At 38.7% G+C, this 20,280-nt stretch overlaps 1 protein-coding gene across 1 annotated transcript in view; it reads right to left on the minus strand.

Moving 5' to 3' along the window:
- GPRIN3 (GPRIN family member 3) overlaps positions 1 to 18,720 on the minus strand; it is a 71,028-nt gene extending 52,308 nt beyond the window's left edge. The window contains exon 1 of the mRNA XM_037830254.1: positions 18,337 to 18,720. The gene's annotated coding sequence lies outside the window, so the exon portion shown is untranslated. The remainder of the gene's footprint in view (positions 1 to 18,336) is intronic.
- Between the last annotated feature and the right edge of the window lie 1,560 nt (positions 18,721 to 20,280).

Genomic DNA, 20,280 nt, shown 5'->3' on the forward strand with positions numbered 1-20,280 from the left:
AAGATGAGGTAACTGAACCTTATTCCTCTTTGACCTTGAACACCTGGCATCATTTTCACCACGGATTATCATCTCTCCATGACACTCCTTGCTGATGTTCTACTCTCTGATGGTTCCCTTTGTAAGCCTGGATCATACTTATTCCTTCTCTCAGCCTCTAAATATGTGTTTAACCAGGAATTCTCCCTCTTCCTGTCCTTGGTAATCCCTTTCACACTTAACATTACCTAATGGATGTAATTATAGGAATCCATTTTCTCACGTTCTGGGTCCTCTATTTTATAACTGTATGTCAAATAGCTGACCTGCATGTAGAGCCACTATCCCAAACTCAATGTAAATTTGATTTGACATCAATACGCCAAAAGGAAATTTCCCTCTTGGCATCTCTATTTCTATTAACAGCACGAATGTTTTCCCAGACAAGCCTGGCTTAAAATCCTGGGATCACTTTGACAGCTTCTGACCCCTCAACCTCCCATGTTCTTTCAGCCACCAATTCCTGTCACGGCTCTACCAAAAATATTTGCAACTTGCTTTCTAATAGCTAAGACTCAAATAACAATACCTCTTACATTTATAGGACTCTTCAAAATACACAATGCTCCCATGGATATTATTTCTTATAATTTCTACATTAATTTCATAGATACAAAAACTGAGGCTTCAGAAACTTGTGATTTGTCCCACAGTTCAAAAGTTGAGTTAGGACTTGATCCTAAGTTTTCTGACTCCCATTTTCCAGGTGAAAAATTTCAGCGGCTGCCTTTACCATGTCAAGCTTGAGCTACAGTTGTTTCAGAAATGGTCTCTCTACTTTGCTCCAAAACAACTTATATAATCACTAATAATCACTGTAAAATGTTTTTTAAAACAGAGATGTGATCATATCATCCCCAGCTCAAAATCCTTTGGTAGCTATTTGTGCTGAACATGTGTAAATTACTTAGCACTGGAGAGTCTCCAGTTTGCTTCCGACCCAATTTCGGAGCGGTGTTTCCCAGAACCCTCCTATACTCCAGCCAAATTGAATTACTTGCAGTTTCGCAAACATGCTTGAAGCATTTTCCTGCATTTCTCTGCTCAGGCAAGGCCCCCAAGAAAGCACTCTCTGCCTTTGAAAATGCTGTCTTTTCTTTTTTTCATTAATTAATTCTAAAACACTGATGTTGTACCAACAGTGTATCAGGGACTGGGCTAGGTACGGGGATAAACTGGTGAATAAGACAGACAAGATCCATTTCTCCAAAGGCTTCGGATCTAATGGAATCTTAAAATTTCAGGACAAATATCACATTCTACACAAAATAAACCTTTGCTGATACTGCTGGCAGGAAGTGATGACTTTCTCCTCAACAGCCATAATTCTATGAGGACACGTCTATAACAGGATTTACCATAACCTGATTGAATTATAGTTATTGAGGCACATGCCTTATTTCTCACACTAGGTTATGAGCTCCATTTGGATAGGGAGTCTAAGTAGCTCAATATTTAGCTCTGATAGCATGCAACACAGCAGTTCTCACATACAAAGATCTCAATAAATAATATTCAAATAAATAATTTCTCTCAGAGCCCGAGACCATGAGATTGGGGAGGGAGAGTGGCAGGGCCCAGTCACACACACATTGCAGAGGACACAGCAAGCCCTCACTACAGCCACACATGCTCACCAGATAGTTAACATAGCATTATTTATAACATCATTTGAGCAACAGAATTGCCAGCGGACATCCAGGGTCCCAAACTTGCCCTCATCCACTTAAAGAGAGTTTTTAGACAGAAACTACCCCAAGATTTCTGGACATTAGAGTATGAGTCTCTTCAGTCTGCACATTTTTCTCTGTCAATAAACAGGGAACAGGATTAGCAGCTTCTCCATATGGCCTGCTTTTCTGGCCCCAGAATTGGGAGCATGCTCTGTTATAGACCAGGCTTCTGTGATCTAAGCTTTTGAAAAGAATTTAAAAAATTCTTAATTTTTAATTTCTTTCTTTTGGTGTCCAGTCCAGTGAGTTTGGGCAAATGCTGATTTGCATAACCACCACTACCACTATCAAGATACAGAAAAAGCTCCATCACCTCTCAAACAAATGCCTTCATGCTACCCTCTTTTGTAGTCAAACTCTCCTCCACCCTTAACCACTGATCTGTTCTCCATCCCCATAGTTTTGCTTTTTCCAGAATGTCATATAAATATAAAAGTACATAGCCATTTGAGTCTGGCTTCTTTTATTAGCATAATATATTTGAGATTCATCTGTCATGTTGCGCGTATCATTAGCTATTCCTTTTTACTGCTGGGTAGTACTGCATTGCATGGATGTATCACTGTTTGTTTATTCACTCCCCAGTTGAGGGACATGTAGATTATTTCCTGTTTTGGGCAATTCTGAGTACAATTGCTATAAACAGGTTTTTGTGTGACCACAGGTTTTCACTTCACTTTGGTAAGTAGGAGTGGGATTGCTGGGCCATATGGTAAGTGAGTGTCTAACTTTATAAGAATCTGCCAAACTCTTTTCCATAGTGGCTGTACCATTTTTTAGTCCCACTAGCAATATATGAGGGTTCTAGTTGCTTTACATCCTTGCCAACACTTGGCATTGTCAAGGTATTTTGGGGGTGTTGTTTTGTTTTCTTTTTGCTATTCTAGGTGTGTGGTGTGAGACAGAATTTTTAAACTTCATCATTTTAGAAACATATTTCCACTTCCATATTAGATCCATATTCAACACTTCCTCCTCTGTCTTCATCGTTTTCTTTGTATTATCTCCCCCACTAAATTACAGATTCCTTTGTGGGTAAGAAATAAATCTGATTCATCTTTGTTTATATGCTGCATTGCCATCCCAAGTGCAGGAATTTGTAACACTAGGCAAATAACACATCCTACTTAAACACTTTTATATGGTCAGATTAGATTAAACATCCAAAGCATAATGTAGTATGGACTAATATTATCAACTGCTGTATACTAAAGGAATTTTAATGAAACTATGCACTTCTCCCCTTTTCATGGAGTTTTCTATTCATATTTGCTTTTAAGTGTACTTGTCTAAATTGCAGATTTCTGTTTTCTTGCTTTATAAAGGAATAGATTGGCAAGGACGATTAGGATGTTGAAATACTTGAGTAACGGATTTCTTGTGCCTTATATGAAAGACAAGACTGTTGGTTCTGTCAAATGCAAACAATGCCAAGAGCAAGTTTTCTTACCAGTAACTAAGTAAGAGGTTATGGATTATTTATTTAATTAATAAATCAATTAATTTTACAAATTGGATCACTTGCATTTTAGTGAGCAAGAACAAGTTGGAATTACAGGGGAACCTGCCTGTAAACATCATTTACCAAGTGAGTTAGGGCAGAGAAGTTGAGAGTCACTTAATCAAAGAATCTTGGAAATGGAATGATTCTTAGAATATTCATAGGCTTATCTCCCACTCTTTGTCAGGATCCTGGCTATAGCATCTGCTGAATATTTTCACCTCTGGTAAGCTTACCACTTCACAAGGCAGAGCCACCGCATAGGTCTTTCGAAGGAGAGTCTCAAAACAAACATAAAAATAAAAATCAAAAAGAAACAGTGGCAAGGCACTTCTTTTTGCAAGAAGAAATGTCTCTTTCTGAAACATTATATGAACCTTCTGTGGCACCTACAGAAATCTAAAAATAGAGTTTGGAGTCTATTGTGACAGAAAATACATTTATCACAACATTGCCCTGCCATGTGTTGAGTTACACTCATTCTCTTTTATATTTGAGTATGATAACATATTTTGAAGAGATAAGCTCAGCAGTTTAAATGACAAGAACTTCTGAATGTCTTTACAGCTATTCCTTCTGAAACTTCAGTTTTCTGATGGAAGTAAACCAACAATTTATAGTTGTCTATAGAGAGAAGTTTTATCAGTCTACAGAGAAAAACTTCTTAAACATAATTGATGAGCAGGCTGTATTATAAACCCTTCAGTAGAAAGGCTTCTTGTAGACCTCAAAAACAAGTAACCTTCTGACCTTAAACATTTAGCTTCTGTGGTGGTTTTGTACGGTGTCAACTTAGCTCAGATGGGAATCATTTCCCAGAATTCCCTTCCATGAATCGTTCTTGGTCAGGGTTGTCCACAAGAGAAATTTATGTGAGGGGTGGACGGCAGAAATGAATGGCAGCATTTTTACGTTCTGAAGGTGCGTGTAGAGCAACAGGTGCTGCTCACCGATTTCCTGCTCACCTAGCTGACGTCAGGAAAAGCCAGTCTGCAGGTCTTTCAGCTCCCACCAGATCTCCTCCTTCAGCCTGGGCCAGGTTGCACAGACAGCTTTGTTATCAAGGGTGGCAGCTCCTTCTGCAGTTCTCCCAGGTTACCGAGTCTGGAGGAGGTATGAGTCAACACAGGTTCCGGTCTGTCTTTGTGGGCTTCAGTTTGTGTTGCAGGTTCCAGTTTGTCCTCACTTGGCCCCACTTCACATCCTGCTTTTCTTCCCACCTGCAAGCTCTGCTAACCTACAATGACTTCAGCACCAACGCCAGATGCAAAAGCAATCTCTTTTCACAGACTTCTTTATAAGTTCCCACAGATGTGTAAGATCTAATACTTATAATAAATCCATTATTCTAAATTGTCCATAGTGGTTCTGCTTTCCTAAATGATATGGTTTCTGTTAAATCTTTTTTATTCAGAATTTGTATGTACTTGGTTACAAACATTCTTTTATAGATGTCTTTTGTTTTAAATTTATGATCGTAACAAATGAAATAGTACTGATTTATTAAGCCTAACTAAGGTCATTTTATTTTTCTTCATTTTTGAGATGGGGCTAGGAATGTGCCCTTTTACCCAATTCTCCTTAAACTAATGGGCTGGGGGAATTGGGAGTTTGATCTATGACCAGAGAACAGAGAAAAAACTAACAGACTAATTTGAACCTTGGAACAATAATCAGGGTTAAAACTCCCTGAGCTAACTGGCTGTTTCTTCAAAATGGGTCTTAATGTGATATGTTAATAGGTTTAATGTGAAAGTTATATCTAGTCATGATAAAATACAAACATTAAAAATCTTAAAATAATTTCAATTAATCAATTTTTATCAGAATGTATGTGCATTGAGAATCAATAAATACTAGCCTGAGCACTTCACTTCTTCACTATTTTTTAATATTAAGATTTTATGGCCCTTAAAGGTAGCAGTGCATATTTCATCCTTACATCCTCTCACACTGGTACACAGATAATTCCTTACTAAACATCAATTGAATTAAGTAAAGAACAAATTTCAGCTTCCTGTTTTTTACAAAAAAGAAAAGAGCAGCAGAATATGAGCAAACAACCAAAACCAACTGCATCCTCTGATGCTTTTTTCGCTATTATATAGAAACTCTGGCAGGAAACCACAGCTATATCCTTTTCAACACTATCGCAAAACTCACGAATTGTTGCAAACATAAAACAGCAACACTGAAATGAAATAGATGCTTGTGACAATTTGTACTCATCACATTCAACTGCTTTAAATCATTTTAGCAATGTTTCTTAAGAACAAATAATCATGATGATGATTATAATTATCACTTGTTTGGGGGTAAGTTATACAGAAAAAATATAATAAATTCTATTAAGCACGATTCCCTCTTCAATGTAGCTGATTTTAAAAAAAAAAACCCTCAAAAATGCTTGAAATCCTCATTTAACTTAGGCTTGCAGAAATTTCTGACCAAAGATATAGTCTCCTTTACCCCCAAATCATGAAAGTATTAATTTTCCCTTTATATTATAATGGCCCCCAAATTAGACCATTCTAGGTATGAAATATACAAACCGTTTTTGCTCATTCTCATGTATAACCCTATTCCGGATGTGCAGCATAATTTGTAATATGAACTTTGATAATGCGTCTTATCAGTGAAGGGACTTTCCACTGAAGATCTCATAGTCATCTAGAAGGAACAAAGGAAAAATGATGGCAGAAGTCCAGGGCTTTCAAGGGCTTTGACTTCAATGGGAATCAGACATGTCTGTTCATGGAACACAGAAGTCAGTTATGGAACTCTGTAGCTTTTGTGCCTGCCCGCATCACCTAGCAGGAAGCTTGTTTAATGAGTACATTTGTAAATGAATGAATGCATGCATGCTTGGTGGTGATGGGGAGGGAGAGATACAACAGTCTTTCTCTAAGTTCCAAAATTAGCTTAAGAGACCTAAAAAAAAAAAACAACAGTAGGGCTAGAAATGGTTTACGGCTTTCTGGACTAATCCTCTCATTTCTACAGAAAGCCCGAGGTATCTTGGACAATGACAGGACTCCATGTACCACATTCACAGATTATGACATTCGTGTACCACTCTCATGATTTTTGCTTTATATGCTTCTTATCTAAACTATTTCTTACTTGATATTTTTCATTAAATTGACTTTGATGCACCTGTGAAAATATCAGCCTACTCCTAAGAAATAAAACCTGTGAAATCACAGGTTTTGATGTGTCATATATTTTTAAACACAGTTAAAATTTTTTTCTTAATATATTTATATTAAAATAAATTCATAACTATTATAATAAAAAGTAAATTTGTATTCTATCGAAAATCATCTCACATATCATTGATGGAAAATCTACTGCACATTGAAAAGCAGTGAAATCTACTGCGCTACTTCCTGGAAAAAAAGCGTTCAGATTTTGAGCTACACAAGACAATAAAGATATTCTAGATTGATGAAAAGACTCTAGTGATAAGACCAATGCCTCTATGTGACTTCTGTCCATTTGTTTTCTAGAAAAAAAAAATCAATTACTTATAAACAAGTAAAAAGAAAAAAAAATTAAGGCATAAGTCATGGCTTTAAAAGCAATTAGTGGATTTTCATCTTCAAAGTGGACAGAGATACATATACTAATCCCCTTGTGAAGTTCTATTTGTTCCATTAGAACTATAAGGAACTTGTCCCAAATGGGTCTCCCGTATATAGATTACTTTCATTTCAGTCTTCAATTTGCAACTAGAATACACAGCTGTAAACTACAGTAAGGAACTGCTCAACTTTCAGGAGTAAATGAATATCTATGATTAGAATATCAATCACGGAAACACTATTTCTATAAATAGTTTCTAAGTCCAAAGTCCATAGGGTAGGGCTAAACAAAGACTTGTACCTTGTTTTCCTTGTTTCGTGTGTGTGTGTGTGTGTGTGTGTACTTACACGTGACTATGTGAAATATATTTGGTTTTTCTTTTGAGAAACAAAGAAATGCTGTTTGCCAACCATATGTGCCACCTGGGTATTTTGATAAAAAGTTATGTTTGCCAATTTTATCACCTGTGCAATGATTTATAGTTTTAGCCTAAAATGTCTGTCCTTGAACTCAACCTGTTTGCTTCAAAAATGACTTATCACTGATTTCACATTTCACAAAATAAAATCCAAGATAGAAGAAAGCAGCCCATAAAATACTTCCTTTTCCTCATATTTTGAACCAGTATGCACAGGGTCTTTGAGATCACAGACATAACAGAAGCACGGCAGTGCAGCATGGTGGTGAAGCATGTGGGCTTTAAAGTTGGACACGTGAATTCCCATTCCAGCACAGTCAATCACTATCTTTGGGACCTTGAGCAAGTTACTTAATCTGTCTCCTCATCACTAAAATGGGGACAATAATAGTACAAACCTCACAGATTTGTTTAAATGAGGAATGGTTTAGCACCACGCCACTGACAGAGAAGCCTAGAGAATGAAATTTTGAAAGAGTTGGAGCTCTTTAACTATACAGACCTTTATTCCATCCACTAGTGCATAACCCATTTCCCTGCAATGGAAAGTATATGGATAGAGATAGATGTAACAAGTTTCTCTTACGACCTAGAACCAAGTTGGCAAAGTGCTCGAGTGACTCATTTTGATCTCTCCCTTGCTCTTTACTCCATTCTATGCCCTCTGACCCCATGAATTTAGTTGATCTTTTGTTCTTTTCTTCTTATCATCATTAGCACTACAAATGGATGTGCCCACACTCTCTCTTATTTCTCCTAACCACTGCTCTCTGGGCAGCAAAGCAAGGAGGTTCCCCTCCCAGAAGGGGTAGTAAGTCAGAAGTGGAATCACTCACCAGGCTTTCCAGAGACATGAGTTACCACTTGAATTTCCAGGGTCCTAGCCTTGGAGAGGACGGCCAGGGAAGAACGAGTACCATCTTAGGGGCAAAAAAAGATAGCAAGAGGGTATGGTGTATTTCACAGAGCAGCTCTGAGAACAGCTGAGTATTTTCAGTACCCTGAAATGGGTACATTACCCAATAATGATCTGGTTCAAGATCTTCCAATAAGGGTGGAGGTGGTTCCTGAGAGTCTAAGCAACAATCTAAAACATTTGTCCTAAATCAGTGTTAAAACACACTGGAATATCACAAGCAATTTATGAGCAATGACAAAATACCAGGATAGCAAATGATTCAGTAAAAAATAATTCAGAATGGTTTTCTCTAATGTTAGTTATACTAAACCCAGTAATAAAATTATTTCTATAATGTCACTCTTACTCATCTCACTTTCATTTGGAAATGTTTTCTTGAATAGGGAAAAAAAAGGGGGTGAAGTAATATTGATGTTCTGGTGTACCTCATGGGGAAGAAATTTTCTTTAATATGCAGAATAGCCACCTACAGAATGTTGTAAGGTTTTCTTAACTCTTGTATCTGCCCCACTTTTGTCACTCTTGGTACCCTCTGTTTCTCAGTTGTTTTTAGCAAAAATAATGCTGAAAGCACAATGCACCTATGTTTTTGTTTTTGACAACATTAAGGAAACGTACTGTGGGAAAAACTTCCTCTAGTTTTTAGGTTGGCCTGGCTGGGAGAAAGGAAGCCAAGTGTGACTAGCAGGTGGCAAAGCCGAGAAGAGGAACAGAAATTAACCCTACAGGAAGCAAGAAAGAGATACAGGAAGTGCTTGCTTGGGACAGAAAAAGGACCTTGGTGTTAGGATACAAGAGGAATTTCCTGAGATTCTGACCAGGAAAACAGCTCACTCTAACTTTGCCAGAACCATATTTATTAATACATTTATCTTTTCCAAGAATCTGGGAATTATTTGAGAGTTCAGTCTATGTTTTATTCAATTTAGAATCCCTAACACACATTAGATGGTCTAAAATATATATTAAGTACTTAATACAGATTTAGTAAATGACCCAAGGAATCTACCTTCCCTAAATCAGAGCCTCCCACCAACCCCATTTCTAGTCTGTATCCATCTCCTAAATAAATTCCTATTTCCAGTCTGAGATATGCTTTAATTTAACTTGAAAAGCAGAAATAACTGATATACACAAAATCCATCCCAGCTCAGGTTATTAACTTTTATCATCTCTCCCTAAGACTTAAGACACATCAACCAAAATCCACAAACCACATGGGGATGATCTTTTAGAAAACCCATCATTATAGTTTTAAACATCAAAATAACCATCATGGGAAAGGAAAATAGTTTCTTCATAAAAAAGCATGAAAGTTTCCATGCAACTGAATTTGCATTATTTACAAACAGTAAAAAAACAAAAAACAAAAAACTTTATCCCTATCGAATTTTAACACTCATGGTCCTCTATATCTTCTCAATATATTTCAGGTGACATGGTGCCTAATACTTAAACACTTAGACATCATTCTATAAGGAAATGACACTCTCTATAAGAAAGCAGCAGCTCTATGTCCTCTGTTGGCTTGGATTGATACTATTCTTAGCATTGTCTTCTTGGAGTGAAAATGCTGAAGCACCGACACTTTAGGATTAATAATTAGATGAGAGGATGTTTTTAGAAGTAAAGTAGGAGGCATGATGTGGGGGTGGCAAAGCAGTGAAGTGTGCATGAGGAACGAAAGCGGCAGGAAAAAGTTGAGAAGGAATGACAGATTTTAGACAGCTATTAAGACAGCTTTCTCTCCACTGAAGAGATCTGCCTGAGTTTCCAGCCCGTTGTCTCAAAAGGGCATTTGTCTTTACTCAAAACGCAAATAAATCAGCCCTGACACAGCCAACTCCTTTTTAGCCATATTAACGGAGCAGTTCCACACAATCAAGTGGCCCAGAATGTGCAGTGATCTGACAAGTTTAGAAATGAGCTGCAAAAAAAAAAAACACTGAAATGCCCTCATCAGGTGAGCATTTCTCAGCTGTACACAGATGGATATGAATCCACACTACCTCTGATGGCTTATCTCAACTGCAGACCTTTGAAATAAGACTGCAGCATTACTTAAAAATTTGGCATACGCTTTCAGCTTCCAGGAGGCTACAGAAATGTACACATAAGGAGTGTATACATAAAGAATTCTACATAAAATAAAGATATGGTGCATTAACAAATACCTAAAGCAATTCAATGTAATATATTAGTCATTGGTCTTTAAAGAAAAGAAGGAACAAACTAAATTATTGCTAAAACCATTGTGGTACAGTAAAAATCAAGCAAACAAGCAAATAAAACTCCACTATTCTCTTAGTGACAGACTAGGTCAACTTAGTTTTTATTAATTAACCATTCACAGAACCTTCATATTTCATTGATGACAGAAATTTTTAGACTCTTACAATGACTTGTGGGAGGGAGATGATTAATTTTATGTGTCAACCTAGCTAGGTTTTGGCCTCCAGTTGTTTAGCAACCAGTGGCCTAGTTGTTACTGTGGAGATATTTCGTAGATGAGATTAGCATCTACAATCAGTTGACCTTAAGTAAAGGAGATTACCTTCAACAACGTGAGTGGACCTCATCTAACCAGTTGGAGGTCTCAGCAGTAAGAACTTAGGGCTCGGAGATCAAAATTTCTGCCTCAAGACTTCAACATCAACTCTTAGCAGAATTTCCAACCTGTTAGCCTCTCCTAAGGAATTCGAACTTAAGGCTTCAACATCACCTTCACTGAAATTTTCAGCTTGCGGTTTGCCCCATGGAATTCGGACTTGTCAGGCCCACAATCACGTGAGCCAGTTCCTTTTAGTAAATGTGTGTGTGTGTGTGTGTGTGTGTGTGTGTGTGTGTATTATCTGCTGCTTCTGTGTCCCTGGAGAACCCTAACTAATACTGAGAGATAACTGCATTCAGTTCAATTATCTATCTGCTTTGTAGAAACACATCAATTTCATGGTGATAGCATTTTAGAGGTCATGCTACTCAGACAACTTCTTGTCAGACTTCACAAACTCAATACGTACAGCTTCTGATTCTAGATACAATTAAGTGGAGCAGCTTCTGGTTCTAGATACAATTAATTTACAACTAAGTTCTACATACAATTAAGTCAGAGAGACAACAGAGAGTAGTGGTGAAATAGGTAGCACAAGCTGCTACTCAGCTCCAGCCTGAAAAATGTGGGTCCAGTGTTTCATTTTTTATAATAGTTCTGATTTTTAAATATTGGCTTAATTAAAAATAAATACCCTGCAGGCCAAATAAAGCAAGGGCTTCCTGCTGGGCTCACAGACTCTCAGTTTTCAATCTCTGATTGGGTGTACACATCCACAAACCCGAGGCCGACCGGGTTTCTCAGAAGCTTATGGCAGAGCTCTCTTCCCCTCTGAGAATGTATATACATCGCTAAGAAATTTTCCCGTGTGGGAGACTGCACAGGCATTTTCACTCACTTAATCAGTTCTCAGTCCCTGACCTTGACACTCTGACAGATTTCTGCTCTCTGACTGATTTCAAAACATGTTCACTATGAAAACGAGACCAATCCCCCACACCCATTTTTCATAATCAATTTCTACTAGTTCAAGGATGCAGTGGAAAATTTACACTCATTTCCTCACTTTAACTCTGATTGAAATTCTTATTAGCATTAAAATTTGATTTGCTTCATTTTTACTTGCATTTTTAAAGGAGAAATAATTTATACAAGACTTCAAAGAAAAGCATGTCTGGAGAACAATATAAATAAAAAAATTCATGCTGTGTATAAAATAGAAGGTAGAAACCGGTATTAATAATCATGGACAGTTTGCTGAAATAACAGTGGGGCTTTAAGTCATGTTTCGAGGAGACTGAGAAACTAATTTAGTGTGAAGGTACTAGCATTCCAAAATGACGTAATGGCAAAGAAAAAGACCAAGATCCATTCAAGTGGAACCCACGATGACTCAAGTATCTTTTGCATTTTTGAACAACAATAATTATTTAAGTGTATCAGGAAAAGCACGTTCATATCAGAGTATAAAAGAAGGAAAAAAAGAAAAATATTCCATATTATATTCAGCAACTCTTTCATTGTCCCACACTGCAGTAACTCAGAATAACCCAGAGGCAATGCAGAATCCTGAATCCTGATATTTGGCATATTGTACCAATTAAGGCAGACACATAGACACAGGCTATTACATTTTAGAAAAACTGTCAACAAGAATTGAAACTAAAAAAGAGGCCATGATTACTCAGAAAATACAGTTTACCAAAAACACTTCACTCCAGTAAGCATTTCATTAACCAATGTTTTACATTATAAAGAAAGAGCATAGTCTCCCATAGACACAAGGTGGTGATTTAAATTTTAGGCTATTTACAAATCAGTATCCCTAAAAAAAAAAGTCAATAACTATTGATATAAAACATCTTGATTATTCCCCCTAACTTTGAAAAACAACTTTGATGGACCGTTTGCAATTCATGCTTTAAAAAGGATTCTGTTGAACTCCACTTTGCCTTCAGGAAATTAGTAGATGCAAATCAGATTTTTTTAAAAGGCACTTCGGAAATCTCTGTCCAGCTGTCCCTTACTGAATTAGCAACAACACAGAGTTCCCTGGAGATGCCTGTGACTTTGGGGGTTTTTAATTTCCAGTCTCCAGATTTTTGTCAAGGTTTGTTTAGTTCTGCAAGCATCACTGGATGTGAATAACTGACAAAAACAATCTTCCTAGGGGTGTCTTGGGCATCCACTCTGCTTAGGATCAATTTTTAAATTGAATCCGGTGTGTAGGGCCCAGAAACCATTTTGCCTCAGATCACACAGCTGATCCCCACAGTGTTTCTGCTACATTAAGACCCCTGGGACAGAGATCCCTTCTATCCTTAAGAAAGGCTGAAAGGCTTGCTGCATTGACTCACAATTTTGGAGGACTGGGTGCATAAGTAATTTGATTGCCCTCCCCCCACCCACTCAGGCGATTCTGACATTATCTTGAGGTCAAGTTCCTCCTCCTTTGAGCCCAGAGACTAGCTGGTGTATGGAAAGAAAATGTCTGGATTTTAGCCCCAGTTCTGCCCGTGACTTAGGGAAAGTTATTTAACCTCTAGAACTTTTCTTTTTTCTCATAAATAAAGGCATGGCCTAAGCAGTGGTGTTCAAACCTGGATATCAGAATCCTTTTAGGAGCTTGATAAAAGTACAGATTTCTAAGTCCCACCTCCAGATTCTGATTCTGATTCAACAGGTCATATCATTTATTCCTCCAGCCAAGGGCTAGCTACTATTGCCTAGTAATAATAATTTGGGCCCCAAATTATGCAGCTAACTTCTAAATAAAGCTGCCAATCTAATTTCAGATCTGACAAATCAGAGAGCTGTTACCGTGTTGCCAACTCTAACTGCTCAGCTAAAATAGCTGTGAAAATTTTTCTCACTGGCATTGAACATAGAAAGTAATCTAAATTGTAAGAGTATATACATGTTCCCCTATGAAATTCAATAAATGTCTTTTCAATGTAAATGCAGCCTCTAAATGCTTTTGTTATTCCCAACTTGATTCTTAGCAAAAAGTTTAGATTATCAATAATCTGAACACTCTGGTGAAGGAAGATGAAAGAGGAATCCATGACATATCTTTAAGTGAATTTCCATTTTTGACTGTGCTCAAGTCAACTAATTCAATCAGATGAGATATATTTTAACTAGCACTGTTTTTTCTGATTAAAAAACTAGCAATGTTTTTTCTGATTTCAAAAAGGTGTACTGTCTGTCTTTTCCTTATGCCCCGAGGAAAGACAGCAAGAGGTGAAAAAATAACCACCAAAAAAAGTGCTCAGAAACCCCAGTAAAGTCTTTTTCTTCCCTGACTTTGTCTCCTCAAAATAACTCCTAGGTTGCAGCAAAACACTCTAATGTTAATTTCTAGAAATGCATACAAACGCTTTGAAATATTTAACTAAAATGATGGCCAAGTCATAGGGCAACTGAAAAAATGAAAAAAAATCCAAGGCAGAAGGAGCCCTTCATTTTGTGGTTCAAGTAATCTGGTTCATCTCTACAGGGCTGTGTACCTAGAAACTTCTCAAGGAAGGAGGCCTGTTGAAAAGAGTAGAAGGCTTTCCTGAATATGACAATCACCTAATCATCCAGGCCTCTCTGAGCCAGCAATTATAGTTGTGTTCTGAGCTATGAAATAATCATGCTACAATGTGGTGTAACACCCAATTTCAATAGTTCAACCATCAAATTCAACTGAAACAGGACCCAGATGGTAATTTATTGAAAAGAAATAAAAAAGATGAAACAACAGATTTATGATGTTGTGGCTATCCTGGCTAGATTTTCTTATAGTAGCGGTATTAGGAAAAGAAATCTTAGATATAAAATAAAAAGCAACTTTGAGAAGTATTTCAGTCTAACCAGAATTCTACTGCAATTCTCTATTCCAACTTGATATTGCCTTTTCTTTTCTAAATGGTTCTAAAATGTACCTCACGTTGCCATATCTGTATCCTTTACTTTCTCCTTCTGTATTATCATTCCTTCCTCAATACCCACCCAGATCCTATACCCTTCTTCAACTAGCTCAACTTTACTTCCTCTTTGAAGCTTTTCTAGACTGTCAGTCCTCAAAACTCTTCCTCTCTTCTTATCTGACTGCTGAACTTTTGCTTAGTCATGTCTTACCTATCTCAATAAGCTGCCATTCAGAATACTGAGTACATGCTCAGAATATTGAGTATCAGCTCTCTTAGTCAACTCTTGGGGGTCTTGCAAATGGAGAGCATCTCTTTGGCATCTTTCCCTTAAAGCCACAGCTTTCGTACTTTTGGGAACATAATGCACAGCAAGATACACATTTTACATCATAATTTAGTAGGTACATACATATCCATATATACTTAATTCAAAAGTTCCATGAACAATACTTACCTTTATATTGTGTTCTATGTATTTTTTTTAGGAAAAAAAAAAAAGGTTATCAGACCCACTAATTGACTTCACAATGGTTCCATGACTTGCAGTTTGAAAAGCAGAGTCCTAGAATGGCACTTGTTGATTACTATGGTACCATTGTAAATATTTTTCTCATTTAAAAATAATTTTAAAATTTGGATATGGCCTCTGGAGTCTCTTTAGACCTTGTTCCTGATTACTTTTATTTTTTTTTTTTCCTTCAGTTTTTCATATCAATAAACCTTTGCCCTTTTGGAGTCATCTGAGACAATTAAACACTTGAAATACATATCATTGTCCATCATTTTGCTATGAGTACTGTTGTCATAAAAATAAGATACCACACATTTCCATAAAACTCAAATCTCTATTCCATCATTCTCCTTTATTTTCACAATATGCAAAGTAGGTGGTAGATGTTTCATAAATGAAGAAATTCAGGCACAGAGAATTATGATTTCCTTAAGGACATTTCTCCCCTTTAAGCAGACTCTTGTAAATTAAGGTAAGTATAGTTTCTAGATATTTGAAGGATATAAAATTGGGTAATCTGAACAACATAGAGCCTAAGAATGAATGCATTTACCTAATTTATTTAGATAGAATGATTTACTGACCAGGTGAGTTAGAAGCTCTTCTGGACCTCAGTTTCCTTCTCCAGCCTCATCTTTCCACCTTTATCTACTCACATTCTTTTCAACTATCTAGAACTATTTGTTCCTCCTGAGCCTCTGCATATTTTGGTCCTTATACCAGGAATGCCCTGCCCTCTTCTCTTCAACAGGTTGTTCCTCTCACCCTTCAGGTCCCTGGGAAACTTTCCCAGCCACCTCTGCAACATGCTTCCATAGCACCCTGTGCTCGTTCTGTAATTGCAATTAACTAGCTGTTGATGTGAGTTTCCCTCTTATGTTTTGCAGAACTTAACACTGTGTCTCGTTCACTCTTCTATTCCACAACCTAAGACCATGTCCAGTTCAGGATAAATACATTGTGAATGCATGAATGAACAAGTGAATGAAAGAGAATGAATGCCTAAAGGGTAGAAAGAGCTGCCACTGAAAACACTCAAGTGTGAGCTGAGACTAGAATTGGGTGCCCTGACTCTCTGGTGCCAATCTTTTATGATTTGGTGACTCCATAGCTGATATTTTAGTGCTTCCCCTTGGGCTGCAGATTTTGTGACTGGAAATTCGAACAGTGAAGTACAGTTGTCTGTAAAGGTATCCTTTCAAGGATATTTGAGGCAAACTCAAGAAAATGTTAGAAGGGCAAATAATCAAGTGTATTGAGCAAGTCTTTGAAGCAATTAAAACACACACACCACACATTTCAGCTTGTCTGAAACCATCCTACCCTCTACTTGAGACTGACTTGATTGATACAATGCATCAGTCCTTCACTTCCACTGTGAAGATGTGCACTTGTTATTTTGCCCTAATCATTTTCATAAAAGCCTAGTTAGTGACTAGGTGACGCCTCACCACATAGTCTCCTAGGTTCCTAAATTGTCCTTTAAAGATGTATAAAAGGACACTGAAAATACACTGTACACGGTTCTCCATCAGCTCCTCTGCTCTGCTTCCAAAACAAATTTATATGATATGAGATCTCGCCTTGCAATGGGTATCACTACATTTTTTGTATGTGTTTATGAATTGGCAACCTATTCCCATTAAACACAAAGAAAAACTTGAAAAATATTTTTCATGATTCTATTTCAAAAGAACATGCTCTAATACGAACTTCTGCCATTTGCAGATAGCAGCAGATAAGATTTTCTTTTTCATAATGTGACTCATGTGCCTTTATTCATACGGCAGGCCAATGGTGAACAGAAGGGAAAAGAAAGAATAGTTTATAACTGGAAAATAAGCACATTTGGGAGAAGTACACTCAAAGCATTATCAAAGTAAAATATGCAGCAGCACCAACAAGAGCAAACAAAAGCCCACGCAAGAGATGTGTAAATATTTCATGAAGCTAAGCCTTAATCAATCCTCTCTCCAAATCTTGCCGGTGTTGTAAACACTTCAATTTCTTCCAGTCTCACCATGACCCAGATTTCTTGCAAAAACAAAATCAGAACTTGTACCAATGGGTCTTTAACAAATGTGTTGTGAAAAACATTTAGATGGAGCATGTCCAAGTACTGCTTTAACAGGGGGAAGAAGATTCCTATTAAAGGTGGTTGCTTTCTGGGTGACTACTCAGAGTTCCCTTTCTCCCCAACCCCTGCAAACCCTTCTCTTTTTTTTTCCTACCTCCTCGACTGCATTCTGGACATTCACATCATCTTAACCTTGAACTTCCTATACCACAAGCACAAATTTCTCTCAAAGTCCCTCCAGAAGACCCTTTATACCTATCCATGGATTTGCTGCCTTACCACTATCAAAAATTCACTTTCCAATGTCTGCTAAGTATCCCTTTTCTCCCTTTTTCAGTGCCCATTGTTGCGTCTGAAATTTTCCCTACATCTTTTTCATCTCCCTGGATAGTGCAAAGATCTGCTGTGTGTATCTGCTGACAGCCTCTTCAGACCTTTTCAAGAATCCATTTGTAAAGAACCGTTTTATAACCTCTCGTCTTTACCGAGATTTAATGTGGTTCCAAAGTTCACCTCCAGATATTGAACAGGTCTCCACAATGATTTTCCCTTAACAACCTCTGCCCGCCCTTCTTCTCTTCCTGCCCACCTCAAGAAAAACTATACATATACACACATATATATACGCATACACATATACATAAATATATACATAGACACACACACATACATGACTATAGTGCTTTGATCTTAAAAGGAATAAGCTAGAAAAATGAGGAAAACACCAGTGTGGTATTGTCAAACACACACACACACATCCCTATTCGAATATACACCGTTTGCAGATCCGATTGTTTATAAATCCCCGCCCAAGAAGGCGTCTTCTCCCATTTACCTTCAAAGCCAGAGCCTAAAGGAGCAATGACCTTGCAGAGAAATTCCTCACCTGTGAGGAAAACAGCCCCTCCTGGAACGCAGGATGGGGATGGGGACAAGAGCAACAGGCAAAGGATTACCGGGCAAAATGTTGGACCGAATCCATCCCCCATCAATACAGAACACACTGCAAAGCTCTGATTTCCTGGGACTAGACGATGGGCAGAGGTGGCGCGGGGGGGCGTCTCCCGCGGCCGCCGGTCGCCTACCTGCTCTCGCCCGGTTCTCCCCGGGGCGGCGGGGCCACTGCCTGCGCTGTGGCGGTGGCTTCCCGTCTCATAGCCCAACCAACGGCTCTCGGCGCCAGGTGGGTGGCTCCGGCGGGCCCCGGAGCTGCGGTCGCTTTCAGACCAGTTCCCAGAGCGAGCGCGCTGCGCGCAGAAACTGAAATTACTATGCAAAGAGCAGAGGCGGCGCGCAGGAGCCGGCAGGAGAACGCGGGAGCTGCCCCCACCGCGGAGCTTACGGCCGCCGCCGTCGCCACCTCCCGGCACAGAGCCAATTTGGAGGTGAGAGTTCACGTGCCCGACTTTTCATCCGTCAGCCCGAGGGTGCGCCCATCTGTCCACCCTGAGCAAGGCTGCCTGGCCCGGGAATATGAGAAAGGAGAGACAGCTTCGCAGGCGGCGGTGCGGGAAGCAGCAGGACGCCCAGCTCCGCCCCCACGGAACCCCTCCCCCGCCTCCCCGTCCCGGGGGAAAGGGTTGCAGCAAAGGCTGCTGCGTGTGAGGCGGGTTGCTGAGCAGGGGCCGGCAGGTTGCGGCTCTGCTGCAGAGAGACCCGCAGCAGATGGAAAGTTAAGACGGGGTTTAAGGAAGAGGGTTGGGGACGCAGAGCGACTCCGCTGGAATTCTGGCCCTTGCTGCCTCCCACAGGTCACCAGACTCTTGGATCGAGTCTATACTCTAGCAAACGGTTTCTAATAAAGCCACGCGCCGACCTTGAATAGACGTTGCAAAATGTACAGTAGCCTGAATATTTGGATGCTGACAGTGTTCCACCCCCACCCCAAAGGGTGTGGGTAGTCCTCCTGAGCAGCTCTGGCAAAACTGAATGGATGTGTAGTATGGTTAGCAGCTGTAGATGGTGCAAAATGACAGGAAAAAGAACTAACAGTATTTATTGGCAGGTACTGTACAAAATACCTTGTATGCAGCCTCTCTTTTAATTCTCACAACAACCCAATGAGGTGGGTGTTATTCCCCTACTTTACAGATGAGGAAACTGAGGCTTAGACGGCTTAGACACTGCCCAAGATCACACAGTAGTAACACATATAGCTGGGGTTCAAACACTCCAAAATTATTTTCTCTAAATTAGTACACAGAACTCAAGAGGTCTTATTAAAATGTGGATTCTGATTCATTAAGTCTCCAGTGGGGCCTGAGGATCTGCATCTCTGACAAGCTCACAGGTGGTGCAGATGCTGCTGGCCAAGGGACCTAACTTTCTAAACTGCTAGGTTAGATATTTTAAATAAGTTTCTTCTTTCATGCCATCTCTAGTTGCTTGATAGTGGCTTCCTGAAGGATTCTGTATCAAGATTGATCAAGAATGCTACAAGTGATTAGCCGTGTTCCTTTTGGTTGATGGAGGGGAGATTGTGACATGGGAGCTTGGTGGACATCCCTGCACTAGGCCACTTCTAAAACAATATGTTTATTGCGGGAGTGCTGATTGTAATATTTAGCACATCAGAACTCTAAGGACTTGTGTCTTTATTCTATTCCCCCACCCCTATCGAGTAAATCTTTATGCTAAAGTTTAACACCTAATATTTGTATAGCACAAAATACTTTACAAAGGTATTCACTTGAACAATTTTATCTTGTTTTCAAAATGAAACTGTAAGGGAGGTATAATTCCACTGTAGAGGAAAGAAAAACTAATGTAGTAGAGTGATTTTCCTAAGATTACACAATTAGTTTGCATGTGGTAGGGGATAGATTATGACAGATATCTAGCTCAGGTCTGTTTTCATTATATCATTATATTTGTTTCCTATTGCTGCTATAAGAAATTACCACAAACTTAGGGGCTTAATACAACCCAAATTTATTATCTTATAGTTCGGAGGTCAGAAGTCTGAAAATGGGTCTTACAGAGATAAAATCAAAGTTGTCAGTAGGACTGCAAGTTCCTTTTGGAGACTC

Source organism: Choloepus didactylus, chromosome 3 (genome assembly GCF_015220235.1).
Source record: "Choloepus didactylus isolate mChoDid1 chromosome 3, mChoDid1.pri, whole genome shotgun sequence".
Lineage (NCBI taxonomy): Eukaryota > Metazoa > Chordata > Mammalia > Pilosa > Megalonychidae > Choloepus > Choloepus didactylus.